Source organism: Tamandua tetradactyla, chromosome 12, assembly GCF_023851605.1.
Source record: "Tamandua tetradactyla isolate mTamTet1 chromosome 12, mTamTet1.pri, whole genome shotgun sequence".
In the NCBI taxonomy this organism is placed as follows: domain Eukaryota; kingdom Metazoa; phylum Chordata; class Mammalia; order Pilosa; family Myrmecophagidae; genus Tamandua; species Tamandua tetradactyla.
The window spans coordinates 25,958,721-25,977,078 of record NC_135338.1 but is presented as its reverse complement, the minus strand read 5'-3'; the positions used below and the strand labels follow the sequence as shown (position 1 = coordinate 25,977,078).

The 18,358-nt window shown below is 35.7% G+C and overlaps 1 protein-coding gene across 8 annotated transcripts in view; it reads right to left on the bottom strand.

Moving 5' to 3' along the window:
- The window catches only part of RAD51B (RAD51 paralog B), an 889,743-nt gene that overhangs the window by 402,091 nt on the left and 469,294 nt on the right, over nucleotides 1–18,358 (bottom strand). The window lies entirely within an intron of this gene.

Below are 18,358 nucleotides of genomic sequence, written 5' to 3'. Positions count from 1 at the left end.
TGACCAGTGGTAAGATTCAGAACATTTACCATCTCGCCTTGCTTAAAAGAACTAAGCCCTTAAACCACTGACTTGCTTAACTCAAAGTTTTGTTGTTCACCAGTGCGTGTCCTACTTTACAGATCTTGAGAGAACATTAGGGAGAGGAGTTTAGAAGTCAACTAACCCACCCCATGACCCCAGTGCTGGGAGAGTCTTTTTCATAATATTCTGTACGAAGGCTGACCATTTCCAGAGACAAGACTGACCCATTGATTTGGCTGCCCCCTGGAGTTATTAACAAGTGCCAGGGGTAACAATTCCTTTGCTTCCATGAGAAGCCTCCTGTAGGAGTAATGTTCTGTAGGAGTAATGTTCTCATGGGATGCATCTATTTGAAGGACTTTAATGCAGACATAAACAGGACTCCTATCTCTCTCTCTCTCAGAGTAGCCTGATTTCAGGATTCACGCATTCTATTCCTCTTCCATGCAGGAAGAGGGCTGACCCTGCAAGAAAAAGCCTGCAGGTACTCATTTTCTGTGCCTGACTCTGAGTGTGTTCAGTTAGGGGAGGGAAATGGAATTAAAAGCTTGAATATATCCACAGATCAGGTCATTTTATCCAATATGGCTTTATTGGAATGAAGCTTTTTTTGCTCTCCATCAATCTGATGCATGAGTCTATTTCTCAACTGGATAAGAACAGAGAATGTAACTTTGGCTCTCTTAAACACCAGTGGATTCTACTCTTTCTCATCATATGTATGGCATTTTAATTTTGGAAGGTGTTCTTCATATTCTTCCTTGGATTTCTCTCTTCCAGGTATAACATCTTGAGTTCATCACTTCTCATCTTAGGATATGAATCCAGACCTCTTCACTGATTGTAACAGTCAATGATCCCTTAGTGAGTGATCTGGACTTAGCACCCTGGACATGGAGTATTAGAGTACGGTGGAGCTGTTACCACCCTTGTTCTATGACACTACATTTCTAATATTGTCTCCTCAGATTTATATTAGTTGTTCTTTTTGTAAGCAGCTATATGACTGTATATAGACTCATATTGAGCTTTGTATCAAATCAAATAAATAAAACTTCCCCCATGACTTGCTATTAAGCCAAGCTCCCTCCTTCTAATTAGGACTTAATGTTACATTTTGTTAACCTAAGTGTAGGATTTTACATTAACACCTGTAATTTTGACTCACTGGCTCTAGCAGCATAACGTAGTGGATAAGAGCATGGGTCAACACCTTAGACAACTGGTTACTATACTGGTTGTGCCTCTTACTGAACCTGCGACTTGGGTAAATGACTCAACATCTCCATGCTTCTACATCACCTATAAAATGGGAATATTAATAACATATGCCTCAGCGAGACACTGTGAGGATTAAGTGAGGGAATTCATGGAATTCATTTAATATTCTTATCTGGAACATAAGGAAGTACCTGGAGTTACTATAGCAAATCCACCCTATGAACTTATATAGATATTTTAAATTCTTGTCTCTCTTATTGAATGTATTAGCCATCTCTTCCAACTCTGAGCCAATCATATGTTGCATAAGTATATCTTTGTTCTTTCGTTAAAATTTTTAAATGAGAAAACTTGACAGAGCAGCAGCAGCAACAGACTTCTGAGGCATTATCATGATGAAAGCCTACCAGATGGACATCAATCCATCAATCAGCTCAAAATCTCTTGGATACATTTGTTCAACCAGCTATGAATTTACCTAATCAGTCCAACTAGATGAAAAGAATATCATAAAAATCTCTGCCAAAATTTTCCCAGTAATGAAAATCTACTCTATGATATGTCCATAACCAGTAAGATTAACTGTGAAAGAATGAAAGGACGCTAGAAGTAGGAAAGCATTGTGAAGCTATTATCATTTCCTTTTACAGAGAAGGAAACAGGCTTAGGTCATAAAGTTTGTAAATGCCCAATCAAGGATTCAAACCCGAGTCAATCAGATTCTAGAGCCCAGATTTTTTCCTTCTGTACTAAATGGCACCCTATGGTTCTATGAACTATACAGCTGGGGTTCAGGCCCACCCCTGTAGTCCAGAGTTAACTAGACTTAGACATGGTTCCCTGCCCTAAAATATTTGCAATAAATTGGTATAGCAAACCAGCATGTCAATTTACTGATATATAATAGTTATATATTCCTCACACAGACCAGATACTCATAACACTGACCATTTTCTCCCTTAGACTGTTACCCACAGGTAAATTGTAACTATGAGATAGCATCAGAATTAAAAAAAAAAAAAGTGTTATAGAACCTGAATGTTAAATTGCATTTCTAACAAAGGAGGACCCTTGCTGGTAGGAGTGAAACTTTGACGACTGCCAACATTTCCACTTCTATGGACAGTTACTAGGGGAAGAGAGCACAAACAATGGTCACCTCTAGGTGCTTCTGATGGTGACCAGTCCCCTTTGTGACACATTTGCACTTTACCTCTGTTGATGGCAGTCTTTGGCCCAGATACAATTATTCTATTTAGGTGATTTTTTACAACTCTGCTCTGACCCACTAATAGTTTTATATATTAATTTATTTCCCAACCAAATTCTTAGGTAACTCCCATATCTAGTTTATCCTGTGAAAGAGAATTCATTCTGGCCTAAAGCCTTTAACTCATTTTAAGGAAGCTAGGTCTCTGCTGCTACCTTTTCTATTTCTCTTTTTAAGACCTATCGACCATAATCAATTTGGTAAAGGTAGTACAAAAATAGGACTTGAGATGTTCTTTCATCTATCATTGAACATTATTCTATCTTCTCCAAAACTCAATTACAATGGGTAAAGGAGGCAGAGAGAGAAGAGAAAGAAGGGGGCTATTATAAATTTATCCTCTATATAGCTCTGTATTTCTTTTTTTCTTATAAATGCATGCATTACCTTCATGGTAAAATATTCCAAAAAAGTCTAAAGACTAAAATAAAAGTTACCTTGTTTAATAATATAAATCTTCTCTACAATACACCTCAACTGGTTATGTAGTTTACTCTTAAACACCTCTAATAATGGAAACTCTTAGAATCTTGAGGCAGTTCATTCCATCTTTGGACAGCTGTTAGAATAATTTCATTTTATTAAGTCAAAATTTGTCTCCATGTAGCTTTCTCCCATGGCCTTAAGTCTACCCATTGGGGTCCCACAGGATACATCTGATCCTACTTCCTCTTAAACACTTAGAGGTCTCATTCCAGCTTACATAATAAACAAGGTATAATCCCACTTGCTTGGCTTTTTTGGGCTAAATATTTTCCAGGGTCTATGAAAGGGATGCTGAAAGATGACACGAAGCCATATGCTATGCATCTCTTCTAGATGATGGTTCTTCAGATTGAGCCAGAACACCCTGGGTTCCAAAAAGTCTACCTTGAAAAGTTACATAACACTGCAACACTCTCACTTATAGAAGGAAACAGACACTAATGAAGTCTCCAGGTCATAGCACATGGAAAGAGTCTTGGCACAGAGTATCAGGGCCAAACAAATAAATCATAGTCACTGGACACTCAGCAGGGAGGGGAGGGGGAAGAGATCAAAGAAAATGCTCTGAACTAGGCCACTTGTTGATTTTAGACATTCCTACCAAGAATATGCACCACGAGCCCTGCTCTCATTCTGAACAGTGTGCATTAAAGGAATAGATTCTCAGAGAGCTAGAGAAAGACAATGCAAACTTTTAAGTGTGGGAGTACCAGTTATACTGATACTAAACTAGGGTTTGAGAACTTGAAAATGAAAGTGACTGGAAATGAAATGACACTGTTTTGTTGCTAAAGAATGGAATGTAAAAATGAAACAAACATTTTAGATGTGCACACTTCTTATTGCCCTTCATTTTACTCTGTGACTCAAACTGTGAGTTTCTGTTTCTATAATACACAAATAATTCTATTTGGTAGTGACCTACTTACTCTTTTCTGATGGCCTTATCATCTGGGGAATATCTCATGTCATCTCGTGATAATGGTCACAGCCTATTTCCTTACTTTTGCAGGGTGCTCTGGAGATGCCAGAGCACTTTCCCGAGTATTTCCTCACTTAATCTTTATGAAAACTCTGTGAAGAAGGGATTATTGTCTGTTTTATTATAACTAAGGAAATTGCTTTAAGTTCAGTGTTTTTTCTATGACACCAGAGCAGCAGCTGCTGCTACTACAAGCCACCCAGACTTTACTAACGTAACCAAGACACACAAAGTGATCACGCCATTACCTTTAATTAGCCCAAGGCCCAGTCATTCAAACAGGCAAGTTCAGTTTCTATAATGATTCGTATATACATAGAATGCTGTGTTATCATTCCTAACATCTCCTTTGAATTAAAGCCCACTTGCACTAGAATGTTTTAAATTAATCCTATCTATTTGGCCCTGTTGTACTTGGATACTGCAACGAAAGTTCTGATGACTTTTACTTGCCTTGTACATGGCATATAAAAACTGTCATTCCATTGTATAGTTTCTCTTGTTACCTGGTCTTTTTTTAAACTATAGACCTACCTCAAAGATATTGCTAGAGTGGTTTCACTCAAATTAACATGGCCTGATGAAATTTCAATGCCAAATAAAGAAAAGATCATGACCTACATTCCCTGGAGGTATATTAGAAGCTGGCAAAGAGCTCCCTGCAGTGCCCATTTAAAAACATTAGCAGGAGGAAGAAAACCAATGCTACAGTAAAAGAATTACAATAAAGTTTTCACTATAATTCCTTTACTTTCAAGCCTCAACCCAGCATTAACTACCAAGTTAAGTCATATGCATCCAAAGGGCAATAAGATCCCTAAGGGTACAGATACTTTAAAATCATCTTCCCAAAGTAGATTTAAGGAGACTTTTACATTTTTAAGATCTAAATATTCTCCTTTCTCCTTCTCCTCACTCCAGCTTTTTCTAATGTAAAAGTAAAATGAGGTGAAGAAGGCAAAAAGAAAATTTTTAAATTATCTTGGAACTTCCTGAAGGGAATCTTAATGAGAGGAGCAGCTTCCCAGAAGGAATATCGGTGAAGCTGTGAAAATACAAGGTCTGGGAGCCAGGTATTACCCAGCAAAGGCCATACTGGGAACAGCAGCTCTGTTCTCTGTCTCTGCCACAAATTTAGGAAGGACGATGAACAACTCTCAAATGTCCTTGTTAGCCTCACGGTGCCTAACTTGATGCCGGCTCATACCATGTTCTGTAATTATTTGTCGAGTGAAATCAGATGAACTGGAAATGGATCCCACGTGTCCCAAAATATTAGACACTAGAGTACTAGAGTAGAATTGTTCTCTAAAGGAAGAAAGGAAAGAGAAATACTATTTTGAACTTAATGTCTGTAAGTACTGTAATCTGAAGGATGAGAAAATCCTTCTAGTCCATCACAATCCCCCAAACAGAGTCACCTTAAACATCATGAAAGAGGAATAGGCTTCTGCAAGTGCTACAACCTAAAGAACCTCTTAAACCACCTGACAAAAAAGGACTTTACCTCAAGACAAACCTGTCAAATATCTCTACAGATCCTTATCAACTCGTAGAGATTTTAATTTTAGATTGCCCACAGGTTCTGTTTGTGGATGCTGGCAACCAAACTGCCACAGAGCACATCCAACTCTACTGCACAGCTTATCATCACAGATTTGATACACAGCATCTGGAGTATAATATACACCCCACAGATGTTTTGCTATTGAGTAGAAATGCTAAAAGATTTAGTACAGCTACAGGCCTGGGGGTGGGGGGTGGGGGGGTTTGGTGGTCAGTTGGCCTGAGTTCAAGTTCTACCATTTTCCTGCTCTCAGTCCAGGGACACATTATTTTACCCCTCTGAGCCTTGGTGTTTTTTACCCCTCTCATCTGGAACATGAGAATCTTAAAGCAGATGACCACAAAGATCCCTTCTAGTTTCCAGTACTCCTAACACTCCATGGCTCTGTGAAGAAAAGCAACTAAAATTAAACACTTTAATCCTTATAGGCTGAGTCCAAACAGGTTGATGCATCAACATGTCACACAGACATGGCCCCTACTAGCAGAAATTCAACTCTTTCTATGGCTGAAAGGAATGAAAAAATATTTTGGCTTTCAAAGTGGGCAGAGATTTGGTTTGGATTTCTCTCCAAAAACACAGCATGTCTCAGCAGTGGAAATTATGCCAGTAGCCACAGGCTGGGTCACTGCTTTGATTGAGGCCCAGCATGCACACAACGCAAGTTTCTTAATTACCATTACCATAACCTCTATAGCACCTTGTTTTTCTTGGGGGCTCTTTTGGTCAGGTAATCTGGGTTAGATTCAGTCCAACTTATAAAATTTGAGACTTTTCCCACTGTAAGATTACATGCTATTTTAAGAAACCTCTTGGGGGATGAGGAAATATGTTGTTTTTCTTTTAAATATTATACTGTATATCGATCCAAATGTTAACCAAGCCTTTAAAGAAAAACATGAGTTCCCTAAAAATAGCCTGTCTACAATGACTCTTAGATTTGGGCACAGAGCATAATTTGCTTAGCATGCAATTAGAAATAAAATAATATTTGGTGAATATATCTAAAAGGTTAAAAAACTAAATGTAAATAAACATCTCCAAAACATTAAGCAAGTATTAATGTGAGCGGGGCTGCTACTCTAAATTTGTACTCTTTAAAAATCTCAAATGAGCTCCTAAATACAGTTTTTAAAATCTTTGGTAACCAAATATCAAATCCAAAGTTCCAATATCAGTCTTCAATTTTCTCTGGTCTTTTTGCAGTATTTGTTGAAATTCTCACCAAATCTCTATGCAAAATTTGTTCTACTCCCTTTTTCACTTCATTTTCTACATCTCCTTTCCTGGCCTATTCTTATTTGTCTCCTCCTTCTCCTATCATACATTCTTAATGTATCTCAAATTTCAAAGGGCATCCCTCTGTTTCTTTCTAAGTCTCTTTCTCTTAAAGTTCCTCCTTTGGATTTTTGCATGCTCTAGTCATGTTTACCCCTAATTCTATGTGGATGATTTCCTAATCTTAATCTCTAAACTGGACTCTTTTATGTGAGTTTAAATTTTCTTTCTCCTCTATTCCATGCTGGATATCACTACCTTTGCTTTGTTATTTCAAACTTGGAGCCCACATAAAACTGAACTGAGCAAGAAAGAACACTGTGGGAATGGACTAAAATTGGAGGAATTAATGTGAACCTAAATTTCTGAAGGATGCATATTTATATCCATGCATATGTGTATGTGTTTATATATGCTTGTATTTCCTAGCTCTGTCCACTGAAAGGATCAAGAAGCAAAGATACTCTGACAGCAATGAGAACCCCATATTCAGATCTTGGTCTCTAAAACCATTTCCCTCTAAATAGGGACTAGGGATCCTTAGAAAAATGGATAATTTGATGTCTGGGGCAGGGTAGGTACAAGATCAGCCTACCACAATATATTATGCAAGAAAATATGGAAGTGTTAAAAAAAAAAAAGATGGTAGGGACATTCACAAGAACACACTGAGTATATATCTGAAACAATCTGAGCACTAAAATAATTCAGTATGGTTAAGTATTAACCACTGAAAAGCACAGGAATCCATGGGTCCAACTGATAAGGGGTGGATAGAGGGATGCACAGATGGATGGATGTATGGATAGAAAGACAGATAAATGGGGGAGAAGACAACTCTCTTGGTTCCAGAAAAATGGCTAGTGGTAAATGTGGAGGGAGTGTTGGAGTTTGCAACTATTTCAGTAAAGCTTGGGTTATAAAAGAATCATCAATGGACACAAAATCTAGGGGGATGAAAATGAGGAGGCTATTTGCTTCCAAAGGAAATAATAGTAATTGTACAAAGAAAAATTAGTACCTTGATCTGGTAATCAAAATTAATATCACCAATGAAGGGCAGATGGACATTATGGACCTAAATCTGTTAACCTGAGAAGAACCAAACAGCACCTATGTTGTATTCTGGCTGACAAGGCATGAACTGAATCTAATCATGAGGAAACCCTCCAAAAATGGAAGGAGGAGAACTGTGCCCTTAAAAAATACCAAAGACATAAATTATGAAGAAAAGCTGTAGACATGTTCCAGATTAAAGGAGATTAAAGAGATACAACAACTATGATGTATGGTTGGCTAATTACAATACCTAAATCTAGGCTGGTATTTGTGTTGGAGGGAAAAAATACTATGAAGGACATTATTGGGTCAATTAAAAATATTTGAATCTGAACAGCAGATTAGATAAAAGCATTTAATCAAATGTACTTAAGTTGATAACTCTACTATGGATGTTTACGTAAGAGAACTTTGCAATTTTTGAAGTATATACTGGGGAAAAAGGATCAATATAAATGTAACTTACCCTTAAGTGGTCCATAAAAATATTTAGTACATGCATATGCATGCATAGATAGGTAAGCAAATAAAGAATAAATAGATGATTGATAACATGGATAGATAGATAGATAGATAGACAGACAGACAGATAGATATCAAGAGGGAGTAAATTATAAAACAAATGAGGTAATAATATATTAGCAACAGATGAATCTGAGTAAAGATACTTGGGTGTCCTGTGTATTATTTTAATTCTTGCAAATTTCTGTAGTTTGAAATTACTTCCAAATAAAAAGTATAAAAACAAAAACAAAATCACACCCACAAAAACAAACAAACAAAAAACCTGAATTGAAACTCTTTCTCCCAGCTCCCAAACCAGATGTCTCTATCTTTTATTAGTTTTATTCTCCCAAACAGGCTTGAAGTATTCCAGTTGTCCTCTTAACTCTTCTCTCTCTCTCATGTCAGGAAGCCATTTTCACCATATATTGCCTATTCTCCCTTTGTATTGTTTCATACCTATCCCTCCTTTTGAATTCTTCTAGCATCATCTTATTTCAAATCTCTATCATTTTACCATAAATTATTGCTATAATGTGCAGATGCATCAGTCCAATACTAGGTTCTTTCCACTCAAAAACAATGTACCCCTATTTATCACATTTGTCTCTCAACTAGTATTTTCATCCTGTCACTCATCTACTCAAAATCTCACAATGGATTCCATAGTGCCTAATAAATGAGTGAATGAATAAATAAGTCCCTAACTTAGCCTAACTTAAATTTTTAAATTGCAAAATAATATACTTTCACAGTAGAAAAAAATTTAAAGCACCAAAGAGCCCAAAGAAGAAAATCAAAATAATTAATAGTCTTAGAACACAGAGATAACTATAACTAAGAGTTCAGTATACGTTCTCCCTGGTTTTTCTCTCACCATAATTATAAATATATTTTACCAAATCAGGATCATATTGTATATTCTGTTTTATAACCTACTTTTTAACTCCTCCTTATACCACAAATATTTCTCCATTTGAATAAATATTTTTGAAAATGTTTTCAATAGCTTTAGAATATTCTGTGGTATACTAGTAACCTAACTTATTTAATCAATTCTCTGAAAATTTTCCCATTTTTCATTATTAAAAAACATAAATGAAAATATTTGTACATGTATATTTGCATTCATCTGTCACCTATTTCCTTAAGATAAGTGAATTTTTTTATTATAATGAATAGTATCTTCCACTACTCAAAATAGCCAAAATACACGATAAAAAATTTAAAAAATTAAAAATAAAAAAAGCAAGCAAACAAAAATACATGATGAGCTTTCCCACTTCCGTGCTTTTACTTCCTTTCTCATGCTGCCTTCATGCCTCCTCTATGCCAATCTAAATCACAAACTGGCAATATATCTTATATATCTGTACATTTTAATCTCTCAAAGCATGGTTGTTGGATGACTAATAACCTATGTATTCTTCTAGGCCTTATTCAAGGATCCCTCTTTCCCAAAGCCTTCCCCATAAACTTTAGAGGCCACAGTTATCACTCCTTCCTGATTATCAGTGATATAAAAATGGCAGTGATACTAGAACTGGCCTTGTGAGGCCTTAAGTATCGGATGAAAGCAAAAGTTGACTGGGATAGTCTAACATTAAAATCAACTAAATGTATGAGTTCTTCAGTTTAATGAATTATCTTTCCAAAAATATCAGTAAGATTTAAGAACAGTTGATTTCAGTGCTTATTAGAACTATGCTAAAAAAGTATAACTGAGAAGATGTTTTTAGAGAACCTGCTTTAATAAATATATGCAAATGATTGATATTTATAAGATAACAAATTATGCATGAATAGGAATTTCTAAAGTATATGAAGTGTTTGAGAAAATATTTTTCTATTAAATAGTTCAAACTCCCTAATATGAATGTGTTTCAGAATTGAAGAATTGCAATAGCAATGAAGCTGCCAAATTGAAACACAGCAATCAGGACTATTTTGGACTCTGGAAGTGAAATATTAATACTACCAGTAGGTTCCAGATTATCATTTGATACCTCTATAAGTTTATAGAGAAAAACACTGCTTTATTTTACTGAGTTCTCTTCAAGTAAAAATTTAAGCGTTGATTAAGTAAGTCAAGGGCAAAGCAAGCACAGAAGATGCCTTTGAAAGGAAGGGTCTCTGAGGATATTAAGGTATAAGAGAACACACTTGAAAAATTTTGTTCCTCAGCACCTTTGTTCTATTTGAGAATTTTCTGTAGTAAAATTTTATGCACACTTCTGCAAATTTAAAAATAAAATTTTAAAGGATAACACTTTAAATAAATGTAATGACATAACATTGTCTGTTGCCTTCTCCAAGATGGCCAAACTCTGCCTTGTTAAACTGGGGTTAGAAGGAAGTGGTTAACATGGTTATAGTAATCCCCAAATCAAGCCTCCAGTCGGATGGCCCATGTTCTCAGGTTCCCCCAGCCTGAACGCTGAGATTGGTTTCATGGACAAGGAAGGTGCCACAAAAGAAATGATTAAAAACAACTAGAAGACGTTTACTCCTTTGTGACTCTTGCCAGAGAGCCTGAAATCTGAGCAGGATTCATCTCAGTTTCTCTAATGAATTCCTCTGCTGCTGTCATGCGGTTAATTCTCCACATTTTATACTCCTCTGATTATTAAAAAAAAAAGAAGTAAAAAGGAAAAGGAGCCAGCCAATATAAACATCAAAGGGTACTCCCACTTCTGTGGCCTTCAGATTTTTTCCAGAGCTGGATTGTGGGGACAAAAGAGACGGTGGGGTGGATGGGGGTAGGGGGGTCGGGGATTGTTTCTGTTTCCTCTAGGAGACAATGGGCCAAACCTGCCCAGCCATGCAACAGTGCGAATAGGGGGCTTGTTTCATATTGCTGGGCAGCAAAAGTTTTCTCAGCAAAGTTAAATATTCCCTTAGCTTAGCCAAAGCAGACCCCAGCTATTATTGAATGGTGGTGTTTGGAGGATGAGAATGGGGCCTCTGTAAAGGGAGTGTAGGTGCAGATATCCTCCACTGGGCCTCAGACCAAAACACTGAAGGGGATTGGGGGTGGAGGAGGGAAAGAACTTGAGAAACTTAAAACCAGCATAACGTTTCATTTCCTTAACTTAAAGCAAATAACTGTTTTGTGGTATTCACTGGGGCTTTTCTTTTGCCAAGCCTGAAGACCCCACAAAAAGACTGACTAGAATATTGGTCTGAAGTTAATCAAATAAGACTAAATGAGAATAAATGTAAAAACCTATTACATGGATACATGAAAAAGGACCATTACATGCCTAAGCTCAGGATGGGAGAATAACCAGTCTAAGTAAGAGTTCATGTGAAAAAAGATCTAGGGGTTTTAGTTAACTGTGAACATTATATGAGCCAACTGTGTGACTTGGCTGCTGAAAAACCCAATGCAATTTAAGGCCAGATTAGCAGAAGTATAGTGTTCTGATCAAGGAAAGAAAGAAATAGTCCCTCTGTGCTCTGAGCTGGTTAGACACAATTGGGGTGCTGCCTCCATTCTGGGTGCCAAGTTTTAAAGGATATAAAGAAAAACTGGAGCATGTTAAAAGAGTAGCATGAAGAATAAGTGGAGAAACTAGGATTGTTTAGATTCAGAATAAAAGAATGTATTTGTAGCTCTCTACAAAGAGCTGCAGGATTGTTACGTGGAAGAGAGAGCAAATTTATCTCTAAGTCATCAAAGGGCAGACAAATGGGCAGAAAGAAAAGAGAGGCATATTTTAGCTCAACAAAACAAAAATTTTTGTAATGACTCAAACCGTCCAAAAATAGAACAGGTTTCTTGTGGAATACATTGGAATGGGTCAAAGTCTAATGAATACCTGTTGAGATATTATAATTGAGTTTTCTAACATTTCTAAGTTATTTCAAACTTTAGGATCCTGAGGTTGAGAACTTCATAATGTGACAGAAGTAAAATTAAAATAAATTAAAAAATGAAAGAGACAACTCATTGGCTTAGATCTTTCTATATACTGGTGGGAAATTTATTTCACAGTCATTCAAAAATACCATCCTAATTCCTTAAGTTTGTATTGTTGTTAAATAAGGAAAATTTCCCTCCAGTTAGATTCTTAAAGAAATTATTATGTGCTGGAATTCCAGCATTCCGATATCCTTTTCTAATATATTTATTAATCCATTTTATCTTTAGATTCCTTGCCTTCCAACAGACTACATGCCAAAGAAAGTAGAACTCATTCACTTTGGACCCCTAGGGCCCAGCACCTGACACTAAGTAGGTAGTCAAAATATTTGATGACTGTGCTAGGACTATGCTAGGTACTATGGATATGGCAATAAATAAAACAAACCTGGTTATATTTATTATAACCTAATGGGAGCCACTGATATTTTAAAAATCATTCAAAGAAACTCATCATTTAAAAATTTAATAAACGCAATGAATAAAAATAAAATGGTAATAAGATTAGGGATTACAGGGGAGGTCTAATTTTCTTAAGAGACTGAAGGATAAAAGGAATTGGCCAGGTAAATACTGGGGAAAGGACTACTATTCCTAGAAAAGGAAAGAATATATGTAACAGTGTCATGAGGTGGCCAAAACATTTTAAAGCAACTAATGCAAGGGAAGCAAGAGTGGAAACTGGGAGACTAGTCAGGAGGTAACTGGAGCAGACAAGGTAAATATGTTGAGAAATGGGCAAATTCAACACATATACTAGAGATAAAAATTTGAAGTGATTTGGTGATTTATTTGCGTTTACAGGGAAAATGAAAGGGAGATGTTAAGGATGACTCAGGTCTCTAATACTCAACTTGAAAGAGAATGAATGAGTGAACAATAAATAGAGATGACATAGCAAATCTAGCAAACGTAGTTCTCTTCAAATTTGACTACTGAAAAATCTATTTTAACTATGTATAACAGCAGAAGCTTATTTTTTCTCTTGGCCTCTTCACAGTGTCTTCTTCACCTTGTTATTCTCAGCTCCTACCACAGGCTTGCCACGTGGCACACAGAAAGTAACTATGTGTTGAATGAATGGTTGGATGAACGGAGTAAAGTGAAAATGGAGAAGTAATCAGTCTTATGGAAAAATGAAGCATTACATATTTCATTAAGTCATGAAAGAACAAATGAACTTATTTTCTCATAAATTGCCATTTAATGATAACTTGGAAAGTCACTAATAAAAGAATAAATATCTTTAGTATTATAACTATACTATGAAAGCATTCTTACTCCTTTTACTATTGAGTATTAATAAATGTTCAAAAGTCCTTCCTTCCACACTATTTCTTATTCTCATTCTATGTTTAGAGTTTTGCAAAAGACTTAAATTTCTAAATTCACTGTTGTAAACATTACTCAGATTATTCCTGTCTACTTGGTAGACGAGTGGTACAATCCTCAGTTTAAAAGAAAATAAAATGAGTCATTAGACTCTCCAAAAGCCTTCAAGCCACCTTATAGCAGAGTTCACAGTAAGCCATTTCTTGTCTTCTGGCTTGTAGTTAGCCATGTGGTACTTTGATTACACCTGCTTGATGTCATTTTTTGGTTAGTTCGGGTACATAAGAGCTGTCTATTAACTTTTTATTCCTTTAAGGGCAGACATCATGTTTTCTCCTATTACTGTACTGTCAATATTTCTTAACTGTACTGAACACAGTAGACAATACTTCTTGACTGGACTGGAAGCAAGATTAAAACCAAGATCTCCTGATTTTAAGTTGTTGAATTAGATTCTGCTATACTGGTCTTGCATCCAAGTTTTATCTCTCATCATTCTTGTCTTCCATTACAAAGTAGAAATTGCCTTTTTCCAAAATGAAAAACATTTTTGACTATGAAGTTATACTTGCAGCTGTGATGTTGAAATATTCTTCATGCAAGATTTCTATCTGTGCTACAAAGGGGGAAAGTGTAACCTATAAGTTTATTCTTTAAACAAATCAAATAACTGTTCCTTTGGTCCCAGACAGTCCTCTTAGCTTGCTTGTTTGTTTTAATGTCCCATGCCATCACCCTCTGAGTAAATAGTTCAGTTGGGTGTGATTATACTTAGGGTGTACTATTACTGGAATAATGAGAATGACCCCTTTATCTGTAACAGCTAAACTGCCATCCCACAAAGAAAGATTATTGAAAGGGTGGATACAGGTAGAGATGAAGCCAGGGTTAAGAGGCTTGAAGGAGGCCTAAACAAGCAGGTTCAGTTAGAAAAATTCATTCCCCAGCATTTTTGCTTCAACCCGACTTGGTCAAAACAGACTGGGACAGACAGAAGGCGTATTTGTATTAACTTCTATTCTAGCTGACTGTCCATCTTAATTTTTAGGTATCTTAGAAAAACACTGATCATTATATGGTACGTTTGTCACTGAAAACTTGAGATAATCATTTTAAGACTAAGTGACTATTTTAAGGAGAATTTTGGCTCTGAACAAGGATTTTACTATTAGTCTCAGCCCTTTCTCATGGCAGTTCTAACAGTCTAATTATCATTTCTTCCATACGTTTAAGAGAAAACAAGAGATATGCAACATGTACCAAGGCATAATTTGGGTATTGCATGAAGATAAGGTCATGGTCCTCAATAAACTTATCTCTTGTAGAAGAGGCAGCTATGTACAAAATTAATCAAACTCAAGACACAGTGAACTGTAATGCTTGAATAATGGGTCCAATATAAAGTGTTACAAAGAGCAAGATTTAATCCCACTAGAGAGCAGGGGAAAATTTTAATGATGGAAGTAGTATTTAAGACTTGTCTTGAAGAATGAGAAATACTCTGCAGACAAAGATGAGGGAAGAATTCAGGCTAAGGTAACAGCATTATCTAAGACATAAAGGTGGGTAAATGCATGCCCTAGTCACAGATACACATGAGACCTGTGAGACTGGAGTAGAGTGTCCATATGGGATTATCAAGTGAAAATTAAAAGTTCACATGGATGCAATCCACAAAAAAAGTTATGAGCAAAATGTAAATGTGAATTTAAAGTTTGAAAACAGTTTGAGAGCCACAGAGTAAAGGGGGTGTACCAAACATAGTGTTATAAATTCAATTTAAGATGAAGCTGACAAATCAAGAAATCTGAAAACATAACCTATCATTAAATTCTTAGATTAAAAAATTCCATTCATAGAAACAGTGTTTTCCAAAGTTTATTCATAACATTACCCTATGCAAACTCTTGGTTATGCCACCTTTTAGGAAGGATAACTCACAAGATGAGTTCTCATAAAATAAGGTAGGCTATAAAGCACTATCAGAAATGCTAGTAGAGGCAGCCAGTAAAAAGCTGCCTTGAGAGTTCTGGTCGAACTGTTTATATTACTATCAGGAGAAACACATGGTTATAGACAGACAACTTGAATTCTGGAGAGTAAAGTCTGTTTTCAGAGAGCCAATATATAACTTAAAACATAATCAAGTTTGGGGAAAATTAAAGGGAATTGTCTAGAGAGCACTGGCTCAGCATTTCTACTGCCATTAGCTGAAACATAAAGATTACAATTTGATGATTTAAAAATGGAAGAGAAAAATCTGCTTTCTGAGAGGCAAGAATATAATATTCAACAACTTTTTCAAGCCCATGTGAAGTTCTTTTCCTTTCACAAGAAAAGAGGAAGGAGTTTCCAGAATGAAGATCTTGTGAAAGACTCCTTTCAAACAGTGGTCCTTGCTGTGCCCTCTTGATTAAAGGCTCATAAATATAAAGGACACAACAGCTGCAACTTATGATTAACCAAGGTATAGTATTTCAAACAGTGAATAACATTATAGTTATTGGAACCAACAAAACTCCTTATATTGGTTCAACGCATGACCTTGGCTTTGTCTGGCCTGTAGGTGACCTAAATAGAACAGAGATATCTGGGTTGAAATTTAACTCCATGTCTGAAAAGATGTGTCACATGGCTAGAAAACCATAATGCTGCAATTTTAAGAAGCCCTGCTCCTCTCAATGTGATTGGATGGTTTAAAAGTGAATCTGAGAAGAGCTGTGGAAAATAAAGCTAACTAGTAAGTCTCAGACAGCCCTTGAGGAATGTCCAAACATTTGCGAACAGTCTGAGTAAACCACTCAGGTTATTCTTACATAACCAAGGTAACTTTATTACCTGCCAAGGGCAAGTGCTCTCTAAATTAAAGAGGTAAACAATTCTCAAGTGATTAATGATACACACTCATTCTCTGCCCTCTACTGAGGGCAGAACTCTCTTAAGGAAAACCAAAAAAAGTCTTTACCTCTTGATTTACAGGCTAAAATGAAAGAAATCTAGGTTTTCTCTGAGTATGAGCACTTATTCCTGAGTAAGACCCAGGATCTCAAAAAGGAGATCACTTAAGACAGAGAGAAAGGGTCTTCCATTATCTCTTCCCTAGAAGGACACTCAGAGAAACTCCCAATTTCCCCCAAATTTTCTATTTTCCCTATGCCATAAATGAAAAATAAAGGAAGGGTCTGACTCTTCTCATTTCAGTTGGTAAGTAATCATATCATTTAGTATATAAACAGAGTTTCTTATCATAGGACACCAAGTTACCTTCTATAGGAGCTGTCCTATTAAATGGCGTCATCCTGTAATGTTTTCAAACTGTTTTATATAGAAATTCAAGTTTTCATAAGGCAAATGTATGCACTTTTTAAAACCACAATCAAGGCAATATGCTTAATTTTTGTCTGTTTATCATTAGTTCACATCTTAAGACTGCAGAAGAAGTTGGCTTTCCAAGCATGAGAATTCAATTCAATATTTAAAGCAATTACATTTCTATTCTCAACTCTACCAACAAACCAATTAATTTAACTAAAAATTAACAATAACATTTATCAAATACATTTTTGTATTTATAATGTTCTTTAAGCTTTTTAAAAAAAATGGTCCGTAGTGATATAACATTAATAATATTTAGATAATTAATACTGGGAACCAAGGAGATACAAATTTCCCAGGAAAGAGGATTTTGCTTGAATCGCCCATTTCATTAGTAATGAAATGTATAACATTAACCTCACTAAGAACTTAAAATGCATTAGCCATTATTCGTTTCAGTGGTGTAAAATGCTAGTTACTAGAGAACTTAAGGATATTATATCTACAATGTAAATAATATATTGGCATGTTAAATTGAAGAAAGAAATAAAAACTAATTTTTAAAAAATAGAGAGCCAAGATAGAATGTTAGTCTGAACTTGGCATCATGGCATCCCCAAAGTGTATGTACCTTGCACATAATACGTATCAACAATGACTGACTGTGTAAATGAATGCACTGATTGACTGGTTAATTAATTAATGGAAGAAAGACAGCTATATAATAAAATTAAGATGAGCTGAGAAGATATAACGCCATCTAGGTCAGTGAGGATAGTAGACAAAACATATCCATTTGATGCTATTATTTACCTGTTTCCATCGACACTTTTCAAAGAAGAGTTTAAAATGTGAATCAGTGCAAAGTATTGATATTTCAGTCTGGATTTTCTAGCACAGAAAAGGTAACTAGGCCAGCCTTTTAACTAGGAAGATATGTTTATTTCCTTTGTGGACTTAGTATAAATTAAAGGGATTGATTTCAGGATTACCTTTCAAGGAAAACTACTAAACACTCTTTTTGAATCAAATTGCTCTGAGCAAGTCTTCTGATATCTAGCTTGAAAAAAATGCATAAATATTATTTCCTTCAGCAACTTTAGTGGAGGAAGTAATTTTGAAATGAAACATCTTTCCATTTCTAAAGCAATCTGATCATAGATTTGGGAATTTAAAAGGAGGGGGTAGATACATTCTTTGTAAGGAATAAACAGTAAAAGAAAAGCAGTTTGATCCTAACCATATCTCTTTGCTTTTTAATACCTTAAACCTTAAGATTTATAGCTTCTAATAAAATGTTATTGAACAGGTAGAAAAATGGATGGAATTTGTTTTTATTCATGAACCTATAATTGCCATTAAGGAAGCCAATAACATTTTAGATTCTATCTTTTA